Source organism: Microtus oregoni, unplaced genomic scaffold, assembly GCF_018167655.1.
Source record: "Microtus oregoni isolate MIOR12 unplaced genomic scaffold, Mior012 000047F_ref0000412, whole genome shotgun sequence".
In the NCBI taxonomy this organism is placed as follows: Eukaryota; Metazoa; Chordata; class Mammalia; order Rodentia; family Cricetidae; genus Microtus; species Microtus oregoni.
Window position 1 is genome coordinate 16,190,001 of NW_024543221.1, and position 12,021 is coordinate 16,202,021.

General features: G+C 48.1%; 1 protein-coding gene across 2 annotated transcripts in view; it reads left to right on the top strand.

Moving 5' to 3' along the window:
* Kcnh1 (potassium voltage-gated channel subfamily H member 1) overlaps nt 1-12,021 on the top strand; it is a 296,080-nt gene that overhangs the window by 160,505 nt on the left and 123,554 nt on the right. The gene's annotated exons all lie outside the window — the stretch shown is intronic.

The following is a 12,021-nucleotide window of genomic DNA, read 5'->3' on the forward strand; positions in this document are numbered from 1 at the left end:
TTAATACTGGTGCCTTCCGTGGAGCTGGGAGGATGGAGGCTCACCAAGTGTAGAAGTGGGTGAGGTGCTGGAATGAGCTCCCCAAGGTCTCTAAGCAGAGAGCTGGCTTCATTGGGCTTTGTGAGGTACTTTGATTCAGAAATATAAATACAAAAGCCAGTGGTATAGAGTACCACAGTTAGAGCAGGAGGTGAACTGAGGGAAAATATACAGCATATGGCTTCTCTTCTAGGGATCCAAGAATGGTGTGCGTATGTATGTGTATGTGCACGTGTGTGTGTGTGTGTGTGTGTGTGTGTGTTTCACAAGGTGGAGTGAGATGTATGAAGGCTGTGGGGTTTGAAGCTGGGACTCTGCAGCATGGCTAGAAGAAGGAGGAGGAAGAGGAAGAGGAGGAGGAAGAGGAGGAGGAAGAGGAGGAGGAGGAGGAGGAGGAGGAGGAGGAAGGGACAGTGTGGGGCCAGGGAACATGAGTTAAAAACAGACTGCTGTTCCTTCACCAAGGTCTACAGATGCATCTGTGGCCTTTTCCACTCCATCAGAGAGAGGTTGTATGACCCAGGCTCACACTCTCAGCTCAGTGGTGACCTTGATCTAGTGTTTGTGTCCCTGTCACTGATGTGACCAGCTCTGCTGAGCCCCTGGTGCGGCATCTGCCACCCTCTCTCCTCTGTTCCTGCCTCGGCGAGGAATCCTGCTCCAGGAAGCCTGTGTGTGGCTGCAATATCCTGCGTACCTCACACTTCCCACAGCCTCTCAGGACACATTTGCCCTTTCTAGGGAAGCCATCATCTCAGATGGTCTAGATCCAAAGATGTCTGCAGCTTAAATTAGAGGGGAGAACTTCTGAATGCCCTTCTGCTGGTGCCTGAGCAGCTCCAGCTCAGCCCGAGACGGGAGCCACAGGGAAACCTTGAAACCTCCATGGGACTGCTCTGAGCCAGCCCGAGGCACATCCACTCACAACTGTGCCTTTGAAAGCATTCTATTCACTGTTTATCCAGACCTGGTCTCTGCGCCACCCCTTTCTCTGTAACCTCTGCCAAGGGAAGAGACCCGCTTGCTTCTTTCCCAGGTGTCTTCTCGGAGTTCAGCAAGGAGCGCTGCAACAGGGTCAGGGTTGAACGTTCAGACCCGTGAATTCTTCCCCTCTTTTCTTAATCACGATGTTGCTTTTGTTTGTTTGTTTTGATTTGATTTTCACATGTAGCTTTATGGTGTTTGGTTTGTGAGAACAAGGTGCTGCTAGAGACAGCCTGGGCCTTAGCACAGGAGAGGCAGACCCAGCTCCTGCTTTGCCTGGGGACAGCACTGTGACCGTACAAGTAGCCCTACCTCTCCAAGCCTCGTTTTCCTTACCCAGAGAGTGAAAATGTCTATTTCTCTTTTAAAATGGCATTAACCCTTTACCCGTTTGTTTGCTGACTTATTATTTATTTGCTTCTGTGTATATTTATGGGAGGCAGGGATGGAGGTCAGGGGACAACATGGAGAAGTCAGTTCTCACCTTCAGAGGCTGAACTCAGGTCATCAGGCCTAGTGACAAGTGTCTTTACCCACTGAGCCATCTTGTTGGTCTGGGGACAAATTTGTTAGCTGACAGTGTTGTGAAGATTTGATTGGACCACCAGCTCAGACCATAATCAAATTCATCCACGGGATGTGTTTATCATGGTTCGTGTGTGTGTGTGTGTGTGTGTGTGTACCTGTGGAGGTCAGCGATCAATATCAGGTGTCTTCCTCAATGACTTCCCCAACCTGCATGTTGAGACATGTTTTTGCTGTGAACCTGGAGCTCAATGGTTAGTCTACACTGTTGGGAGTTCAAACCCTGTCCAGACCCTGTGGTATCTCTAATCTCTCTCCACCTTTCTGGAACCACCCATCATAACCTGAAGCTATGGCACTTGGTCTTGATTTTGAATATTTTAAACCAGATTTCATAGTCTGTCTCATCCACTTGGATTTGCGATCAGTCCCTCCAGTTCCGTCTGCTCCTGGAAAGAGAACGTCTCTGCCTCGTTCTTTCTAGAAACAAGAGAAGTACCTATCAGACTTGGCTGTAGAATGTATTTTTCTCTCTCTACCAAACATCAGCTGAACTGTGCCTGCTCCCAGGAGTCCATCAGGACTGGTCCTACTGACTGTTGACATGCCCTCGTGGAATTCCCTCACTTGGGCTCCTAACAGCTCTTCCCAGCCGTTTGTGTGCAGTTCTGCCCTTGCACACAGCCTAGAACTCTCTGGGGCTAGAGTAGAAGGCTGCGGAGATTAACTGAGAGAAGCTGCATCTGTGCAGATATGGGGAAGCCAGCATCCACGCTAGATGGAGACTTTACAGTGCAGTTGCCATGGGGTCCCCTACATTTCTGCCACTAACCCCTCTATACACAATACATATATATGTTGGTTTCCCTTGATGGACTTAGGTGGTTTGCTTTGGTTTGTTGTTGGTACCTTAAGAGGAGAGTGGATACTGGAGTCTCCCTCGGGGAAGAATTCTTGCAACACACCCTTTCTCATAAGACCCTTCCCTGACTTGAAAACGCAAAATCCAGCCTCTCCCCTTGGAGGTTCAGATCTCCATGGTAACGTCAGATCACTGCTAGTGCTGCCATAGGGCCGAGTCCTTTTCTGATCCAGTGTGAACAGAACCCCTTGAAGATAGCCACAGGCAAGGATCTGCTTGCCTCGAGGGAATAACCCTGCACAAAACGCTGCAGGAACTGCTCTCCTGCAGATTTCAGTCTTTTTCCTTTGCTGTGCCTGCTCTCACCCCCTCCTTGCTTCCTCTCCTCTTCCTTCTTTTTCCTTTGTGTGTGAGGTTGGGGTGTGCTCTCTTACAAAGAGCTGAACTTTCTCTGGGCTGCCTGACACAGTAATTTGTGTCCTATAACAGACGGCCAGATGTGGGTTCGCTCTATCCTTCCACAATAGACCTCCCTTTCAGCCTGGCTCACATATACAATAAATTCTCAGAGACTTAGCTGAGGGTCAAGGGCCCAGGACTCTCACTCAAATGGCGCCCCCTCTTTCCCTCTCTTCCTTCCCCCATCCCTCCCTCCCTCTCTCTTTGTCTCACCTTCTTCCTCTCTCCACTAGATTCTGTTCCTCAGTCCATCTATGGTAGAGAGGAAAAGCCCCCTGCCTACTCCTCAGTGTTTCCCATGAAGCTTTTCGTGAGTGACCGTTCTTACACATCATCACTCACCTGTGATTTGGGGGTAGCTGAGATCAGGTGAGATCAGACCGAAGGCCTTTTGACGCACTTTGTGTTCCTGTTTCCTGGCATGAAACAGGAGACTAATGCTTCTGTTTCCACGGGGCCACGCCACAAAGCCCTTCACGCGTCGCTTGCCTTTGGTTTCTTCTCACACGCCTTGCTCACGCTCGTGATAAACAATAGCAAAAACAATTGCTAACATCCTCTATTGCTCAGAACCTCTGCTGATCGTCGGGAGTGCTTCTAGCTTGCTTGTTTTGTGATCTGTCAGGGTTAATCTCAGCTGAGTGGTGCAAGGAGATGTATGTATACACCTGGCTCTGTAGGGAAGGTGGAGGTAGAGACAGGCCTGCTTACTACAGCAGTCTGGACCCGGAGGAGCCCTGGGCAGGAGGAGCACTGAGTAGGGAGGAGGCCCCAATGCAGCCTGGTGCAGGAGAACCCTGGGCCTTTCTGCTTTCTCATAGCTACCCACAAAACCATTTCCTGTCTTGAAGTGCTGGTCTTCCCCACCTTGGCTCTGCTCTCAACTCTGCTGCTCTGTGTTTGCTGGTCCTGCTATCTTTGTCTTCAGACTCCTATTGAAGACTAGTGTGTGTGTGTGTGTGTGTGTGCGTGCACACGCGTGTATGCGCATGTGTGCGTGTGTGTGATGTGATATAATTACAGTCCAGAGGAGTGTGTGTGTGCACACATGTGTGTATGTGCATGTGTGTGTGATGTGATATAATTACAGACCAGAGAAATTTTTTTGTATGTGTGTGTATGTGTATGCATGTGCGTGTGTGATGTGATGATATAATTACAGACCAGAACCCCTCGGCTGCAAAGTGCCCCGTCTATATAAGGCATGTTATACAGCATCTTTGGGCTTCTCCATCTAGATACAGATCAGCTTCCACTTTGGAAGGGTTGCACTCATGTGCCATAAAGAGAGAAGCTGCAGCGTCACGGTGGCCCGCCCAGGGACAAACTCCAGCATAGTCTGTGGTGGTGAAAACCTTTGTCAGTTGTCACTGTAATGACCCTGAGTGTAAGAGATGTGTGAAGAATAAAGCACAGTCCTCAGTGGGTGGATAAACAATCTTCAAGCAGAGTGTGGATAAACAATCTTCAAGCAGAGGGTGGATAAACAATCATCTTAAAGCAGAGGTGGATGAACAATCTTAAAGCAGAGGAGTGTGGAAAGAGTTAGCAATGTAGACCAGCTGGCAGAGGGTTCGCCCAGATTCACGAAGCTGAAATTGGGTATGGCGGCACATACCTGTAATCTCAGCACTTGGGAGGTGGAGGCAGGAAAATCAGAAGTTCAAGATCACTCTCAACTATCATAGAGGATATCTAAAGCTATTAGGCCCTGCCCTCCCACACATCGCACACCCTAAAAGAGCCGTGTGTTGGGTCCACCAGTGCTGGATAATGGAAACTGGATTTGCCTTCTTGCCTGAAATCTGACAAACGGAGGAATCTTAGGACATTGGAGATCAAGCTAGCCAGGACAGTCATCCCAAAGCTCGGGGAACAATGGGAGTAGCCCTATGACCGCCCCCATTTACAGTCTTGTTATAACTCCCCCCTGGGGCTGCAAGAAGGGGTAACCGAGGCAGAACCTGGGGTGTATGATGCACTGGACTTCATAGTAATAGGACATCGGAGAGGACTCCAGAAACTCACTACAAGGTGACAGGAAGGTGCCTCGCTGCTGTCCAGCCATAGCCACGTGGCTTCCATCTTGTCATATCCAAGTCCAAACACTACTATTGGCTCAATGCTGCTGTTTAAATTGATTGATACATTTTACATGAATCTATTTAAAAGACACGGATACTAATCACTTTTCTTGTTGCAAAGACAAAGTATCTGGCACAAACACTCTAAGACAGGAAGCAGCTATCCTGGCTCACAATTTGATCTGTGGTGGGAAGAGCCTCCCGAAAGCCAATAAAGAAGTGTGACTTTGGATGCTTAATTAAACTGAGATACCCTTGAAGGTTCTGAGTAACTGACAGAAAGAAAGGGAACTGAGGATAAGGTCCCCTCACTGTCCTAGTTTCGTGTCTGTTGCCTTGGTAAAATACCCCAGCTAAAACAGCTTCAGGGCGAAAGGGTTTATTTCCCCTCACAACTCTAGATTATAGTCTGTCATAGCAAGGAAACTGAGGCAGCAGAAATGGCAAGTGGATTCTGGCCCTAACCTGAGCCAGAAGGGTTTGGAGGGGGAGAAGAAAGTAGAGGAGGGGGACAGTAGGGGCACTGGGAAGAATCCCCACCCCCGAGGTCACACTGAGAAGACAATGTCTCTCCTCCTAAGAAATCTTCCTGTGGAGGGCGACTGACTTCAGGAGAATTTAGGCGAAGAAGAGCAGGCAAGAAGCACGTAGTCTGGCATCCTGGGGTGCAGGGGAGGCTGCTCAGTCATCACCTCAACTCTGGTTCTTCAGGGTCTGGTTGTATCAGGAGAGACGATTTCAGGAGAGACGATTTCCTGCAAGCCCCGATATTCCTGGAACTGGAGAGGAAGTAGAAGAGAACACCAACCAAGAAAGGGAACAGGTCAAGGGCAACATGAAGTTAATTGTTGCAACTACTGGTTCCATTCTATGTTGCAGGACACAGTGAAAACTGCTCCCCGTCCTGGGCTAGGACGAGCCTGCAGAGCTTGGATATAGTCACGCTAGCTTTGGTGACTGTAACTTTGTGAGGGAAGAGAAAGATGAAGTGAGCTGGCCTTATCTGCCTTACGTTACCAACCTTAGGCAAATACTTTGGGACTATGGAGGAATCTGACCCCAAATTAAGGGGCCCTGTGCTGGTTACCCATCAGGCAGTTGCAGGGAAGGTCCATGGTTTTTAATAAAAGAAGCCCTTAAGTCCATGCTGTGAGATCCTGGGCTGCGAGGAGGTTCACCTTGGTGCCGAGTCCTCGTGAGAATCTTGTTTTATCTATCGTCATCCATGGGCCGTCTCCAGCACATCTTGCATTTCAGGTTCCATAACTGGTGTCTTTTTCACATCCAGCCTGCACTGAGCTGGCTTGATGCGCTGAACTTCTCAAGACAGCAAGCATCCTGTCTTGAAATCCTGTCACTTTTCTTTCTTTGTAGACAACAATGCCTTCACGTGCCCCGCCCCAATGCTCTCCGGCACATGCTCTGGTCTCTGATGTGACTGATGTGTGCTGTAAGCCTGTAATCTGGGATACAGGGAGGTGAAGGGCCTTCTTGGGGTCATATAGAAGGAAGGGATAGACCAGGGTACCAACCTGCTCCGAAACTTAGACTCCTGGGACTACCCTAGATTTCCTCCACACCTCTTACTGTCCCAAGGACCCCACCTTCCTCATCTGCTGCAAGGTGAACTTACCCTGACACGTGAATTACACTGGGTCTTACACACTAAGGACAACAGTTCACACGACTGCTCCTCTAATGCCAGGGCATCCCCAAACCCACTTTAGTCCTTCCAGGGAGCAAGGGCCAACATGTGCGACACAGACAATGTTGGCCTTGCAGCGTGGCCAGAAGGGCAGCGTCCTCATGTTCGTGGCAGGCATTTGTTGCTGCCCTGAGTGAGGCACGGAGTCCACACCTGTGGATGAGTTTGTTCTGCCGGCACGGCCTACAGAATGGTTTTTCTGACTCTTTTCCCCACATCCTATCTCATGCTTGCTGAACTGCTGAATCGGTAACGTAGGGAGAGAATGTGGAGCCAGGGGTTGTTCCGGGGAACCAACCACCCTGCTCCTTCCTGTGGGCCGCACGGGTCTTTTCACAGTTTGTGTTTCCTGAGTGTTAGAGACTCCATCTGAAGGGTGATGGCTTGGAGATGCTTTCTCCTTTCAGGGCTAAAAAGGTTTAGAGATTTTGCCTGGTGTGACGTCTAATTAGTGAGGCATTTAGATGCAAACTTCAATTTCTTCTCTCCAAACAAAGAGAAAAACCTCAGCATCCCTGAGCAAACACACCCAGCCTGAAGAGGGAGTGATTTGCCTCCCACTCTCAGTCTCCTCTCAGGCTGGTGTTTCCTCCTCTGCTGGCTGTTCTCAAGGACACGGAACACTTCTCTGACTCATCACGGAGGAGCCAGAGAGCTCTGCCTCCTGAAAATGCTGCCATGCTTTGAAGGAAGAGGGGGCAGTGGGTTTGCCTGCTGAGCTGGGCTGGTTCTGTGAGAACCCTGTCTGAACACAGAAGACAGCGGACCGTGGGCTTTTTTCCATCCTGAGATCCAGGGAACAAGGTGACATGTTGCTCATGGCTGGCTTGTGAGACGGTTCCTTCCAGGGTTGACTTCCTCTGCAGCCAACCTGTGATTCTGTCTTCCCTCTAGGGGGTTCAAACACCCCACCCTACCCCACCCTGCTCCCAAATGTGCCCTGACCAACCACTGCATGGTAGGAATATTCATTACTTCCTAAGAATATGTATTTACTTATGACTACCGCCTCTTTTGGGTCAGTTTTAGAAATGAAAGAAACAAACGAAACATTAGACTTTCTGCGTTAGAGTTGGGTTTTGGCTGTTAGCACAGTTGAGTGGAAGGTACAGAGATTTTTCCATATTCTGTCTACCTTTCTAGGTGTACCATCAGCCTCGTTATCACCTTGCTGGACACGTGCTTTTGTGACAGCCGCTGAACCTGTGTTGACACATCATTATTAAAGTCCACTGGGGTTCATTTACGTGCCCATCCCGTGGTTTTGGACAAATGTACATAGACCCATCATTACAGTTTCCTGTTAGATGTTTGCACTGCCCACACCTCTCTGCCCCATCAGTTTGCCACACCACAGGTGGCAAACAGTGAGCTTTTCATTGTTTATGTAGCTTTTTCTGAGTCAGCATGGTGGCACACACTCTTGATCCCAGCATTTAGGAGGCAGAGACGCATCTCTGAGTTTCAGGCCATCCAGAGCTATACAGTAAGACCCTGACTCAAAACAAACAAAGAGACATACTTATTACTTTTACAGACTGCCGTGTAATCAGAATCATACAGTGATCAGTCTTTGTATTTGACTTCTTTTTACATAATAACACACATTTAATGTCTTTTTATAGCGTGACAGTCCCTCTCATTTGATGCTGCATATTATCCTGTCATCTGGAAGGGCCATCATTTGTCCACTCGTTTGCCGAAGAACATTTTAGTTGCTCTTCCAAGTCTTGGCAATTATGCACAAAGTGGCCATGTCTGTGCGCAAGGATTCATCTGAATGTCAAGTTCAGCTTGTTAGGGCAAACGCTAAGAACTGATGGATTGTGTGCTAAGAACGTTGTCTTCCGTAGTGCTGTGTTATTCTGATTCCCACCACGGTGGGTGAGCATTCCTATTGCTCCACATTCCCATCAGTGCTTAGTGATGTCATCTCACCCTCGCTTCAGTTGGTGTTTGTTTCTCTTCTGTTCTGAGGCAACGTAGCTTCTCATGTCCCAGACCAAGGCCGTCTATGTTTTCTTCTGTGTTACCCTCTGGGAGCTGTGTAATTTGTTTTATAGATAGATCTGGCATTGTGAGTTAGTTTTTATGAAGAGTGTGAGGTCCATGTTTTTACATATGGATGTCCAGTTATTTCAGCACTGTTTGTGAGACTGTCTTTCCCCATGGTGTTGTGTTTGCTCCTTTGTCAAAGACCAATGAGCTGTGTTTGTGTGGGCTTACTTGTGAGCTTCCCAGTCTGCTGCAAGGGTCTAGTGCCCATGCTTTACCAATAATCATTCTCTCTAGCTTTACAGTTGTGAGATATGTTGCCTGCAATTCTTCTCCTTTGATATTTATTAGTATCTCTGCATCATTTGCTTGTTTTAGAATCAGAAGCTAGAGAGATGTCCCAGTGGTTAAGAGCGCTAGCGGCTTCCAAAGGACTTGGATTCGATTCCCAGCACTCACATGGCAGCTCCCAACACCTGTAACTCCATCCAGGGGATTCTATGCCCTCTTCCGGCTTCTGCTAGCACCAGACACATGTACATGGACATACATGCAGATAAATACCCATACACACATAAGATAATAAAATAATTTTTTTAAAGTTTAGAATCAGGTTGTTAATATCCATAAAATACTTGAAAAAAATAACTATAGGAATTAAAGCTTTTTGGAGAACTAGCTTTTGGTTTAGTTGAATTTTTTTATTAATCAATTTAATTGATTTCTTTCCATTTTTGTATATTAATCACATATCTATAAACCGTGTATTGTTTATGGTAAACATGTGATTACTTGATAAAATACACAAAGGTCAGCAAAGGGTGGCTTAAATCTGTGTTTTCTTAAACACTTACCTCTCTTTTGTTTGAACGTTCTGAATTCTTCCCTCTAGTTTTTAATACTGTTTATAATAAATTGTTGCAAACTATCATCACCCAATTTGTTGTACAGTAGATGGGACCTATGCCTCCTGTTGGGCTCCATTTTTACTACATGTTGTGTGAATTCCCTCTATCAACTGACATAGTTCCTTTTCTGCACCTGTGATAAAACACTCGACAAACACAACTTAAGGGAGGAAGGTTTTGTTCCGGCCACAATTCTAGGCTACAGTCCATCAGCAAGGGGAGGTCGAGGCAGCAGGAGCTTGGAGCAGCTGGTTGCATCACATCCACAAGTAGGAAGCAGAGAGCAATGAACTCTGCTCTGCTCAGCTCTTCTTCTCTAGTTGTGTGGTGCAGGGAATGGCACTTCCAAGAGTGGGCAGTCCACGGAATGGCACCACCCAGAGTGGGCAGTCCAAGGGATGGTGCAGGGAATGGCGCCACCCAGAGTGGGCAGTCCAGGGGATGGTGCAGGGAATGGCGCCACCCAGAGTGGGCAGTTCAGGGAATGGCGTCACCCAGAGTGGGCATCCAGGGAATGGTACAGGGAATGGCGTCACCCAGAGTGGGCAGTCCAGGGGATGGTGCAGGGAATGGCGCCACCCTGAGTGGGCAGTCCAGAGGATGGTACAGGGAATGGCACCACCCTGAGTGGGCAGTCCAGGGGATGGTGCAGAGAATGGTGCCACCCTGAGTGGGCAGTCCAGGGGATGGTGCAGGGAATGGCGCCACCCTGAGTGGGCAGTCCAGGGAATGGTGCCACCCAAAGTGGGCAGTCCAGGGAATGGCGTCACCCAGAGTGGGCAGTCCAGGGAATGGTGCAGGGAATAGTACCACCCAGAGTGGGCAGTCCAGGGAATAGTACCACCCTGAGTGGGCAGTCCAGGGAATGGTGCAGGGAATAGTGCCACCCAGAGTGGGCAGTCCAGGCAATGGCCCCACCCAGAGTGGGCAGTTCAGGGGATGGTGCAGGGAATGGCGCCACCCTGAGTGGGCAGTCCAGGGAATGGCCCCACCCAGAGTGGGCAGGCCTTCCTACCTTGGTGAACTCATTCAGGATACCCTGCCACGCACAGATATGCCCAGAGACCCATCTCCAAGCCGATTCTGGATTCTGTGTTGATCTTCTTTCATACCCTTCTTTCCTGTCTGCACCTGCAGGGATCACTACTATATTCTCTTTAATGAAGTCAGGGTTTGAAGTGTCTACCCATGAGTGGGAACATGGCATGCAGCGTTTGTCTTTCTGTGCCCAGCTTACTTCATATAATATCTTCTATTTTCATCCTTACTTCCACAAATGACAAAACTTCATTTCTTGTGAGTAAACATCATGATACTTACCTATATGCTTCCAATTTCCCTCAAAGCATTGCTTCTGCGACATCCCACTAATTTTGATAAATTTTTTACTTTCATTTTCATTTAGTTCAAAATAGCTTGAAATTTCCATCCAGGCTCGTTCCTTGACCCCTGTGCTGTTTAATCTCTGACCTTTGCTTTTCCAGTTGTCTTTCTTTGGTTGATTTCTGTCTCCACCCCGTTGTGGTCAGAGAGCAGATGACATGCAGTTTCTGTCCTTTCCTGTTTGCAGTGGTGTCTCTGGCGGTCAGGACTGTGGCAAATGTTCCACGTGAACCTGAGGAGAATTTGCGCTCTGCTGTAGTTAGAGGCCGTACTCTTTGCATGTCCATAGTCCCAGGATTAATATGTTGTCAGGTTAGACCGTGTCCTACTGATTCCCTTTCTCCTGCGTTTGTCTTATTTCAGGCAGAAGGGTGTCTGTGTCTCTACCTGTTTTAATGTTCACCTGTTTCTCCTTACAGTTCCATTTATGCCCCCTCCCTCTATTCATCAACAATAGAATATTGTTGGTGCACACATGGTAATGATGATGTGTCTTCTGGAAAAACTGTCCCATTTATAACAGAGGTTGGCACTTCTTAACGTAACATTACAGGACCTCTTTAAGCTATCACCTACATACAACTCAGAGATGGCCAAGAGATAGGAATGGCGGAGTAAAAGAGTAAATGTATATGCCTGTTTTATAATTCAGAAAGGCTATTAAGTAGGCTTAATTACTTATACACTTAATTTCCTGCATTTGTGTATTTGGCTTATTTTGGTAATAGCAGAAGAAAAGAGATCTCTCATCCATTCACTCATACATTAAGAGTGTGGCAGGCGGTCTTTTACGGGAAGTGCAGTGAACAGTGAGCAGGACAGTACTCTCCTGGGCTGCACCACCTGGCAGGAAATGCAGAATATCAAATAAGTAGTGATTGCCAGCCTGGCAGTAGGGGGGCTTTGTGTGGATGCCTCTCAGAAGGTCGTACACGGGAGTTCAGAAGTCCTGTTGCCTTTGTAGGATAAATGGGTTGACTAAATCCTGTAGTGCAGTTCAATGACAAAATGGGAGTGGATGGAGGAGGAGGAGGCCTTTGGTATTGCTGCTGCTGGGATGTGGGCTGGTACAGGTAG